This window comes from Oncorhynchus keta, chromosome 29 (genome assembly GCF_023373465.1).
Source record: "Oncorhynchus keta strain PuntledgeMale-10-30-2019 chromosome 29, Oket_V2, whole genome shotgun sequence".
Taxonomy (NCBI): Eukaryota; Metazoa; Chordata; class Actinopteri; order Salmoniformes; family Salmonidae; genus Oncorhynchus; species Oncorhynchus keta.
Window position 1 is genome coordinate 9,280,777 of NC_068449.1, and position 12,506 is coordinate 9,293,282.

General features: G+C 40.4%; 1 long non-coding RNA gene across 1 annotated transcript; it reads right to left on the reverse strand.

Moving 5' to 3' along the window:
• Positions 1-3,131: 3,131 nt before the first annotated feature.
• Positions 3,132-5,123, reverse strand: LOC127913580 (uncharacterized). Its single transcript, XR_008086072.1, has 4 exons — positions 5,000-5,123; positions 4,836-4,917; positions 3,403-3,525; positions 3,132-3,361 (listed from the first exon to the last, which is right to left on the reverse strand). It is a non-coding gene; the product is annotated as an uncharacterized LOC127913580 (long non-coding RNA).
• Positions 5,124-12,506: the final 7,383 nt, after the last annotated feature.

The following is a 12,506-nucleotide window of genomic DNA, read 5'->3' on the forward strand; positions in this document are numbered from 1 at the left end:
AAGATCAGGGATATTGCCTCTGCGTGTTGAAACAGGTAAGATCAGGGATATTGCCTCTGCGTATTGAAACAGGTAAGATCAGGGATATTACCTCTGCGTATTGAAACAGGTCTGATCAGGGATATTGCCTCTGCGTATTGAAACAGGTAAGATCAGGGATATTACCTCTGCGTATTGAAACAGGTAAGATCAGGGATATTGCCTCTGCGTATTGAAACAGGTAAGATCAGGGATATTGCCTCTGCGTATTGAAACAGGTAAGATCAGGGATATTACCTCTGCGTATTGAAACAGGTCTGATCAGGGATATTACCTCTGCGCATTGAAACAGGTCAGATCAGGGATATTACCTCTGCGCATTGAAACAGGTCAGATCAGGGATATTACCTCTGCGCATTGAAACAGGTAAGATCAGGGATATTGCCTCTGCGTATTGAAACAGGTAAGATCAGGGATATTGCCTCTGCGTATTGAAACAGGTAAGATCAGGGATATTGCCTCTGCGTATTGAAACAGGTAAGATCAGGGATATTGCCTCTGCGTATTGAAACAGGTAAGATCAGGGATATTACCTCTGCGCATTGAAACAGGTAAGATCAGGGATATTGTCTCTGCATATTGAAACAGGTAAGATCAGGGATATTGTCTACCCAATTCTTCTTGGGTATGACGCTACAAACTTGGCATACATGTATTTGGGGAGATTCTCCCATTCTTCTCTGCAGATCCTCTCAAGCTCTGTCAGGTTGGATGGGGAGCTTCGCTGCACTGCTATTTTCAGTTCTCTCCAGAGATGTTCGATCTGGTTCAAGTCTGGTGTCTGGCTGGGCCACTCAAGGACATTCAGAGACTTGCCCTGAAGCCACTCCTGCATTGTCTTGAATGTGTGCTTAGGGTCATTGTCCTGTTGGAAGGTGAACCTTTGTCTCAGTCTGAGGTCCTGAGCGGGTTTTCATCGAGAATCTCTCTGTACTTTGCTCCGTTCATCTTTCCCTTGATCCTGTCCAGTCTCCCAGTCCATGCCACTGATAAACCTCCCCACAGCGTGATGCTGCCAACACCATGATTTACCTTAGGGACGGTGCCAGATTTTCTCCAGATGTGAAGCTTGGCATTCAGGCCAAAGAGTTTAATCTTGGTTTCATGAGAGACCAGAGAATCTTGTTTCTTATGGTATGGGGGTCTTTTAGGTGCCTTTGGCAAACTCCAAGTGAGCTGTCATTAGGGCTGTGGTGGTCATGAAATTTTGTCAGGCAGTGATTGTCAAGCAAATATCTGCCAGTCTCAGAGTAATTGACCGTTAATTATCATAAACACTTTTGGCATGTCCTGGCTTCCACACACAGCCTACAAGCCACTGATGCAGACCTTTGGAACATCTACATTTGAAAAAGTCTAATGAATCCATTTAATATAGCCTACTCCATCACAATACATCCATTATTTATTAAAGACAGGTCTGAAGAAAATGTAGTCCATTTCAGAAGAACAGAATAGCATGCCCCGAGTTGTCCATATGTTAGGTCCTGATCTGGTTATGCCATATGGCTGTGGGCTACACTAGTTAATTTACCAAACAAGATTTGTTTAGAATTCTGTGGTATTATTATTTTAAAAAGTATAGTATGAACATAGCTTAATAAAATAGAAAGGATATTGAAAGGAAGTGAGCACGTGCAGCTATTCTGTGTTTCGCAGGTTAACAAAGAAACTGGTCATATAGGCTTCATTTAGAGTTATTCATGCAACTTTTGTTGTGATACAAATGTTGGGCTACGTTTTGATTTTTAATACATCCTAAGGCTGCATGATGGTACTCTAATGATGATAAAAAAGTTGCAAGTTGCGCACACTTCATCAGTCTCTCATTCACAATTTGACAAGCACTTAATAATAATCTCACCAGGCCTTGAATTTCCCGGTTTATGCCCCCTGAAAAATCCATGCCTTTTGTGGTCAAAGTGTCCATTGTGCCCTTGGGCTGAATATAATAGGCTAATTATAATTCACTTCTTCCGGCTGCTGTGTTCCGAAGCACCGCTCACTCACATGGCTCTCTCATTGTAGCCAATGCCCATCACATGATCAGGTCCTTCTGCAAGACATTTCAGCTAAGAAGAAGGCGCATATTGAAGATGTTAGAACTGTCCACAGTTAGCCTACTTTTTGTTAGCCAACAAAATGAGTAGGCCTGACGAACAGCAAAAGCACTAGCCTATGTCAATCTACTATCCCCCACAGAACAAAAGTGGACCTATTATATTGGTCAACTTGTTCTTCTGTGTAATAAATAAATATTCCAAACATTCTCTCGGACAGTTGTGTTTTACGATAGATCCCAAATCAATACAACAACTCGCTTCAAAAAAACTTTTAAAAGCAATGAGGCTGATTGTTTATCTTAAAATGTTGATAAACGATTAGGCAATTTTTTCACATTATTAGCGCTCAAATGCACACACGGCAGGAGGCTATAAGAATGAATGTTCCAAAATGCAATAAATTAGTGGGAAAACACTGTTTTATGCATGTAATGCATTATTATAGAGGTGAATTTTATGGTGAAAATTATATTCCCCAAACTTGAAACTCACGCGCTACCTATGTATGTCAATTAGGCTCTACACCGGTTATAAAGTGGATTCATATGTTTATTTAGCCACTTGCCTTATTAATGCACAAGCTGGGTATCATTCACAAGTTATAGGCTAATATTGTTACCCATCAAACTATTCTTAATTTAATGTTGCGTTTACATATACTAAATAATATATGTGTGAATTTTGTTTTGATTTAGAATGGACCATCATGGACCTGTCACGCGGGACTAGGTGGGTGCAGGAATCAGACGCAGAGAGAGTTCCACTGGGGTTAAGTGCTTTTACTAAGGCACGTAAAATAATAAGCCCAACAAATACAGGGCGCGGACATACAAAGAGACAACCCAAAAACCACAGGGTGTCAAGCTTAAGAAAAGAAAATCCACCACTACCTAAAATGCACACACATAACATAAAGACAATCCACCACTACCTAAAATGCACACACGTAACATTAAGACAATCCACCACTACCTAAAATGCACACACGTAACATAAAGACAATCCACCACTATCTAAAATACACACACATAACATAAAGACAATCCACCACTACCTAAAATGCACACACATAACATAAAGACAATCCACCACTACCTAAAATACACACACGTAACATAAAGACAATCCACCACTACCTAAAATACACACACGTAACATAAAGACAATCCACCACTACCTAAAATACACACACATAACATAAAGACAATCCACCACTACCTAAAATACACACACGTAACATAAAGACAATCCACCACTACCTAAAATGCACACACATAACATAAAGACAATCCACCACTACCTAAAATACACACACGTAACATAAAGACAATCCACCACTACCTAAAATACACACACATAACATAAAGACAATCCACCACTACCTAAAATACACACACGTAACATAAAGACAATCCACCACTACCTAAAATGCACACACATCACATAAAGACAATCCACCACTACCTAAAATACACACACGTAACATAAAGACAATCCACCACTACCTAACATGCACACATAACATGAAGACAATCCACCACTACCTAAAATGCACACACGTAACATAAAGACAATCCACCACTACCTAAAATGCACACACATAACATAAAGACAATCCACCAGTACCTAAAATGCACACACGTAACATAAAGACAATCCACCACTACCTAACATGCACACATAACATGAAGACAATCCACCACTACCTAAAATGCACACACGTAACATAAAGACAATCCACCACTACCTAAAATGCACACACATAACATAAAGACAATCCACCAGTACCTAAAATGCACACACATAACATAAAGACAATCCACCACTACCTAAAATGCACACACGTAACATAAAGACAATCCACCACTACCTAAAATGCACACACATAACATAAAGACAATCCACCACTACCTAAAATGCACACACATAACATAAAGACAATCCACCACTACCTAAAATGCACACACGTAACATAAAGACAATCCACCACTACCTAAAATGCACACACATAACATAAAGACAATCCACCACTACCTAAAATGCACACACGTAACATAAAGACAATCCACCACTACCTAAAATGCACACACGTAACATAAAGACAATCCACCACTACCTAAAATGCACACACGTAACATAAAGACAATCCACCACTACCTAAAATGCACAGACACGTAACATAAAGACAATCCACCACTACCTAAAATGCACACACGTAACATAAAGACAATCCACCACTACCTAAAATGCACACACATAACATAAAGACAATCCACCACTACCTAAAATGCACACACGTAACATAAAGACAATCCACCACTACCTAAAATGCACACACATAACATAAAGACAATCCACCACTACCTAAAATGCACACACGTAACATAAAGACAATCCACCACAACATAAAATGCACACACGTAACATAAAGACAATCCACCACTACCTAAAATGCACACACGTAACATAAAGACAATCCACCACTACCTAAAATGCACACACATAACATAAAGACAATCCACCACTACCTAAAATGCACACACATAACATAAAGACAATCCACCACTACCTAAAATGCACACACATAACATAAAGACAATCCACCACTACCTAAAATGCACACACATAACATAAAGACAATCCACCACTACCTAAAATACACACACGTAACATAAAGACAATCCACCACTACCTAAAATGCACACACATAACATAAAGACAATCCACCACTACCTAAAATACACACACGTAACATAAAGACAATCCACCACTACCTAAAATACACACACATAACATAAAGACAATCCACCACTACCTAAAATACACACACGTAACATAAAGACAATCGACCACTACCTAAAATGCACACACATAACATAAAGACAATCCACCACTACCTAAAATACACACACGTAACATAAAGACAATCCACCACTACCTAAAATGCACACACGTAACATAAAGACAATCCACCACTACCTAAAATGCACACACGTAACATAAAGACAATCCACCACTACCTAAAATGCACAGACACGTAACATAAAGACAATCCACCACTACCTAAAATGCACACACGTAACATAAAGACAATCCACCACTACCTAAAATGCACACACGTAACATAAAGACAATCCACCACTACCTAAAATGCACAGACACGTAACATAAAGACAATCCACCACTACCTAAAATGCACACACATAACATAAAGACAATCCACCACTACCTAAAATGCACACACATAACATAAAGACAATCCACCACTACCTAAAATGCACACACATAACATAAAGACAATCCACCACAACCTAAAATGCACACACGTAACATAAAGACAATCCACCACTACCTAAAATGCACACACGTAACATAAAGACAATCCACCACTACCTAAAATGCACACACATAACATTAAGACAATCCACCAGTACCTAAAATGCACACACGTAACATAAAGACAATCCACCACTACCTAAAATGCACACACATAACATAAAGACAATCCACCACTACCTAAAATGCACACACGTAACATAAAGACAATCCACCACTACCTAAAATGCACACACGCAACATAAAGACAATCCCGCACAAAACAAAGGCGGGTCTACCTACTAAATATAGGGGAGCTCATTAAACCAAACAACAGAATCACAGGTGAAACTAATAAGACAAAACAAACAGACAAACAAAAAAGGGATCGGTGGCGGCTAATAGGACGGTGACGACGACCGCCGAGCACCGGCCGAACAGGCAGGGGAGCCAACATCGGCGGAAGTCGTGACAGGACCTGTCTCAGTACTGGAGCATGGGGGAAAAAAGTACATGTCATCTATGCACTTAAATAGCGAATGGAGGACTCTTTTCCCGTGGTTCATTTTCATGCCAGCCAGGTAGGCTATACTCCTGTTGTAAAGAGAAGCAATGTGCTTAATATTAGTAAAGATGACTAATAAAAAAAATTGTAGGCCTAGCCTATATAAAGCTGATGGAATCCTCCTATTTTTAAATGGAGCCATTAAAACTATGCTTTCTCAAGCAATTGCATAGCCTATAGAAATGTTGCGTAACATGAGCATATGGGCTTTCATGAAGTGTTGGATTAGATTTTCAATTACATTAGCATTGATGTCAGAGTGATTAGACGGACAATAGAGTGCTGAGTACCAGGCAGTTACTACGTTTGTTGGACTACTAATGACCATCAGCAGCATCAGAGCTTGGAGAAGCCTAATTACCGTGAATAAACTGTCATGTGGAATTTGACAGCCGTCATGACAGCCGGTGTGGCGGTAATAGGGTCACCGTAACAACCCTAGCTAAGGAGTGGCTTCTTCCTGGCCACTCTATCATAACAGCCTGATTGGTGGAGTGCTGCAGAGATGGTTGTCCTTCTGGAATGTTCTCCCATCTCCACAGATGAACTCCGGAGCTCTGTCAGAGTGACCATTGGATTCTTCGTCACCTCCCTGACCAAGGCCTTTTTCCCCAATTGCTCAGTTTTCCCGGGTGGCCAGCTCTAGGAAGAGTCTTGGTGGTTACAAACTTCCTCCATTTAAGAATTATGAAGGCCACTGTGTTCTTGGGGATCTTCAATGCTGCAGACATTTTTGGTACCCTTCCCTAGATCTGGGCCTCGAAACAATCCTGTCTCAGAGCTCTACGTACAATTCCTTCAACCTCAAAGCTAGGTTTTTGCTTTGACAGGTGTGTGCCTTTCCAAATCATGTCCAATCAGTTGAATTTACCACAGATGGACACCAATCAAGCTGTAGAGACATCTCAAGGATGATCAATGGAAACAGGATGCACCTGAGCTCAATTTTGAGTCTCATAGCAAAGGGTCTGAGTACTTACGTAAATAAGGTATTTCTGTTTTATACTTAATACATTTGAAAACATCTCTAAGAAAACAGTTTTTGCTTTGTCATTATGGGGTATTGTGAGTAGATTGATGAGAAAAATATATACAAAAGCTTTAGAACACCTATTCATTCAAGGGTTTTTCTTTATTTGGACTATTTTCTACATTGTAGAATAATAGTGAAGATTATCAAAACTATGAAATTACACATATTGAATCATGTCGTAACCAAAAAACTGTTAAACAAATCAAAGATATAGTTTTATATTGGAGATTCTTCAAATAGCCACCCTTTGCCTTGATGACAGTTTTGCACACTCTTGGCATTCGTTCAACCAGCTTCATGAGCTAGTCACCTGGAATACGTTTCAATTAACAGGTGTGCCTTCTTAAAAGTGCATTTGTGGAATTTCTTTCCTTAATATGTTGGAGCCAGTCAGCTGTGTTGTGATAAGGTATCGGGGAGTATACAGAAGATAGCCCTATTTGGTAAAAGACCAAGTCCATATTATGGCAAGAACAGCTCAAAAAAGCAAAGAGAAACCACAGTTCAACATTACTTCAAGACATGAAGGTCAGTCAAACAGGAAACTTTCAAGAATATTGAAAATGTCTTCAAGTGCAGTCGCAAAAAACATCAAGCGCTATGTTGAAACTGGCTCTCATGTGGACCGCAACAGGAAAGGAAGACCCAGAGTTACCTCTGCTGTAGAGGATAAGTTAATGAGGGTTACCAGTTTTAGAAATTGCGGACCAAATAAATGCTTCACAGAGTTCAAGTAACAGACACATCTCAAAATCAACTGTTCAGAGGAGACTGCGTGAATCAGGCCTTCATGGTTGAATTGCTGCAAAGAAACCGCTACAAAAAGGATACCAATAAGAAGAAGAGACTTGCTTGGGCCAAGAAACACGAGAAATGGACATTAGACCGGTGGAAATTTGTCCATTGTTCTGGAGTCCAAATTTGAGATTTCTGGTTCCAACCGCTGTGTCTTTGTGAGACATGGTGTGGGTGAACAGATGATCTCCACATGTGTTTTTCCCACAGTAAAGCATGCAGGAGGAGGTGAGATGGACTGGGGGTGCTTTGCTCGTGACACTATATGTGATTTATTTAGAATTCAAGCCACACTTAATCAGCATGGCTACCACAGCATTCTGTGGGGGTTTGGGCTTAGTGGGACTATAATTTATTTTTCAACAGGACAATGACCCAACACACCTACAGGCGGTGTAAGTGCTATTTTACCAAGAAGAAGAGTGATGGAGTGCTGCATCAGATAACCTGGCCTCCACAATCCCCCGACCTCAAGCAAATTGAGATGTTTTGGGATGAGTCGGAACGTGGAGTGAATGAAAAGCAGTCAACAAGTGCTCAGCATATATGTGAACTCCATCAAGACTGTTGGAAAAGCATTCCAGGTGAAGCTGGTTGAGAGAATGCAGAGAGTGTGCAAAGCTGTCATCAAGGCAAAGGGTGGCTATTTGAAGAATCTGAAAATAAAATATATATAAAATATATTTTGATTTGTTTAACACCTTTTTGGTTACTATATGATTCCATGTGTGTTATTTCACAGTTTTGATATATTTTGATACAATGTAGAGCATAGTAAAAATAAAGAAAAACCCTTGAATGAGTAGATGTTCTGAAACTTTTGACCAGTAGTGTATAATTAGGCATATTTAAAATAAGGCTGAAACGTAACAAAATGTGGAAAAAGGTCTGAATACTTTCTGAAGTCACTGTATAGCTGGATCTACACAACCAATGGCATGGGGTGTACACTGTAAGTACACTGTAAGTGCACACCGAATGCACTGTAAGTCGAATTTTACTGGGTGACTTTCACTTTTACTTCAGTCATTGAGATAATTTTTTTTTTAAATCCACCACTGCCTGTTTTTAGTACTCGGTGTGGTGTGTCTGTGTGCTGCAAGGCTGACGGCGGACCAATAGGGGGTATGAGAGGTAACAGTGATTAATGGCAGACCTGGTCTCAGTGTATTGATTAGGGGGAGATTATTCTTCCAGTGATTGACTCCTGAAGACCTTATTACTGAGAGGCATCGAGCCTGTCAGGCCTGTCACACGGGAGTAACTTGGCATTAGCAACTCTGGAGCCGAGTATCAGCATCATGGACAACTGAAGCCTTGAATTCCCCAGTCATGTAATGACACACCTTCTGTCTGACTTACATCATCATGACTCCCATCTGATGATAGTACTTTGTGCTTTTAGAGCTGTACATTTTTTCCAGGTCGGTTACACGTTATCTGAGGTGTCAACAACATTATGGTCTACATACAGAAACTCCCATGTTGCTATAAATTGCATCCAAGTGCATCTAATGACATTTTAATTGGATATTGACGCAAAGCCATTCCATCATAAAAATACTTTTGTTTGAATCGCAACCTGAGTAGGGGAATTTGTGTTGAGGTACAGTGACAGAGTGACACTGTGTTTACCTTTTGTTTTGTGCATTTTGAAATTGCAATGCTTTGTATTTTTAGCAAGCAAATACTGCACGCTTTGTTAACTAGCCATGTGGCAGCATACCCAGATCTGAAAAGGCTCTTCAGTTACTGTCTTAGCTAGCAGCACTAAGATCCACACTGTATGTTAAACGAATCGACTGATCCACAAATTATTACCTCAGTGGTTCATAAAGTCTTTGAAGAATGTCCTTTGTTCTGTGTTGTAGTTACCTCAACATTCATGACATAGCTTTTAAAACAGTACTTTTAAATTGAGCCCGAGAGGGCTTGTAAAATGGGCTTTATTTAAAGAATGTATGAGCAAAGCCCCCATTTATGGCAAGGACAAGGTTCACAAGAGCCTCTTGCCCTTTTACAGCACATGTTCACTAGAATAAATCACCAATAACAACCAATCTCGTTTTCTTTCATGATATTGTAAGATCAGCAAAAATTCTGTGGCACACTATTATACTCCCTCTGTGACATGGGCATTTTAAGATTGTGCCACAACTCTTGGCTGACCTTAGTGTCAGAGAAAAACATGCAATAACCAAGCAGGACTGTCTTCTGTCTGGGGTTTAGGTGAATGTTGGGTACCCAGAATACATCACTGCAAAGAGAGACACAGCAGCCAGCAGAGTTGGACAATTGCATCATGTTCCTCCCAATTGTAAACCAAATCCTCTCTCCACCTGGACCTGGGCATTTTCATGAAATAAACCAAGACAGACAGACAGCAAAGGAAACACGCAGGAATCCAACACCCGCTGTCTGGACTCTCACTAACTCCTCTCCGTCTGACCGGCATCAAGGCTGCCTGAGAGTCAACACCAGGCACCGCTATATTAAATGATAGAGCTATGTGGCTCACTTCCTGCTTCCTGACAAATCATTTTCTGCTTCCCCTGTGGCAGATGAAGGAAAGTTCTGATACAGATGTAGGATCTATGAACCAGTTTGCTACAGCAGGAAAATCATCCAACAGGAAATTATAGTTATTATGTGAATTATAATTAATGAAATGTTTTGTAGGGGTTAATACATTTTTCATTGGGGAAATGTCAAAATGGAAATGTCAAACCTTTTTAAACTTCAAATACACTTCAAGTTTGCATTTTCTCCTGTGCAGGAAAATTCTCAGATCATACGTCTGTATATACCACCAATTCAATGCAATGTGCCAACGAACTTGAAAAAAAAGCACAATGAAAATATAATTACAAATTGTCACTCTGCATGTGTCGCTCATAGTCAGAAGAGCCAGGAGGGCTTCTGGACACAGCTACTATGATTCCTGCAGTCCCGTCGGCCTAGACATGATTATAATAAATTATGTCAGGAAGGCAGCAGGTGAATTCCAAGATTCTCTGCCAATGTGTTGTGATAGAGGGGCCAAATGCTGATGGGTCTACGTGGTCAAATCGGGATTTCACTCCATAAATGAGTGAAGGGAGCCCTGTGGGTGTTCAGTAATCATTATCATTCCAACGATTACAACTAGACTGGGTTTGTCTGTCCTCGCTGTGACAGTGACATCACTTCAAATTACAACTTTGCTGAATAAATGTTGTGACAGTTGGCACAGGAAAAAGGACTTTTGTGTTGGTTTATTTATATTGCTTGGATAACTTTTGCCATTTTCTCTCTTTGGGTATTTGATTAAAAATGTCTCGCAGACCTCATTACTAACTTGGCCCTGTAATGAAGTGGCAGTATTGCCAGAGTTTTGACAGTTAAACTTTATATCTCTATTTCTCCTCTTTCCCCCAGAGCAGCAGTACATCAAGGAGGTGTCATGACGTTGCCCTCTTTGGGTACAGCGAGCACCATCCCCCTCTCTCTGTCTCCTACAACCAGGCTGCTGTGGTCAGAGAGGTCGTAAATTCCTGGAGGAGATTATCTCCTCCTGGCCACAGTATACAGTGCCTTGCGAAAGTATTCGGCCCCCTTGAACTTTGCAACCTTTTGCCACATTTCAGGCTTCAAACATAAAGATATAAAACTGTATTTTTTGTGAAGAATCAACAATAAGTGGGACACAATCATGAAGTGGAACGACATTTATTGGATATTTTAATCTTTTTTAACAAATCAAAAACTGAAAAATTGGGCGTGCAAAATTATTCAGCCCCCTTGAGTTAATACTTTGTAGCGCCACCTTTTGCTGCGATTACAGCTGTAAGTCGCTTGGGGTATGTCTCTATCAGTTTTGCACATCGAGAGACTGACATTTTTTCCCATTCCTCCTTGCAAAACAGCTCGAGCTCAGTGAGGTTGGATGGAGAGCATTTGTGAACAGCAGTTTTCAGTTCTTTCCACAGATTCTCGATTGGATTCAGGTCTGGACTTTGACTTGGCCATTCTAACACCTGTATATGTTTATTTTTGAACCATTCCATTGTAGATTTTGCTTTATGTTTTGGATCATTGTCTTGTTGGAAGACAAATCTCCGTCCCAGTCTCTTCCAGAATGGTCCTGTATTCGGCTCCATCCATCTTCCCATCAATTTTAACCATCTTCCCTGTCCCTGCTGAAGAAAAGCAGGCCCAAACCATGATGCTGCCACCAACATGTTTGACAGTGGGGATGGTGTGTTCAGGGTGATGAGCTGTGTTGCTTTTACGCCAAACATAACGTTTTGCATTGTTGCCAAAAAGTTCAATTTTGGTTTCATCTGACCAGAGCACCTTCTTCCACATGTTTGGTGTGTCTCCCAGGTGGCTTGTGGCAAACTTTAAATGACACTTTTTATGGATATCTTTAACCAGAAGGGGGTTATGGTTCCCATTTGGGAACTCCCCCCCACGTTCAGCTGGAAGGTGGCGCATGGAACGCAAAAATATTCCTACAAATATTTAACCTCCACACATTAACAAGTCCAATGGCTCAAATGAAAGATAAACACCTTGTTTATCTACCCAGCAAGTCAGAGTTCTAAAATGTTTTACGGCGAAAACATAGCACATATTTATGTCAAACCACCACCGAAGACACAGCTAATTTGCATAGCCAAGTTGAAAAAATATGGAATCAACAAACGCAGGATTA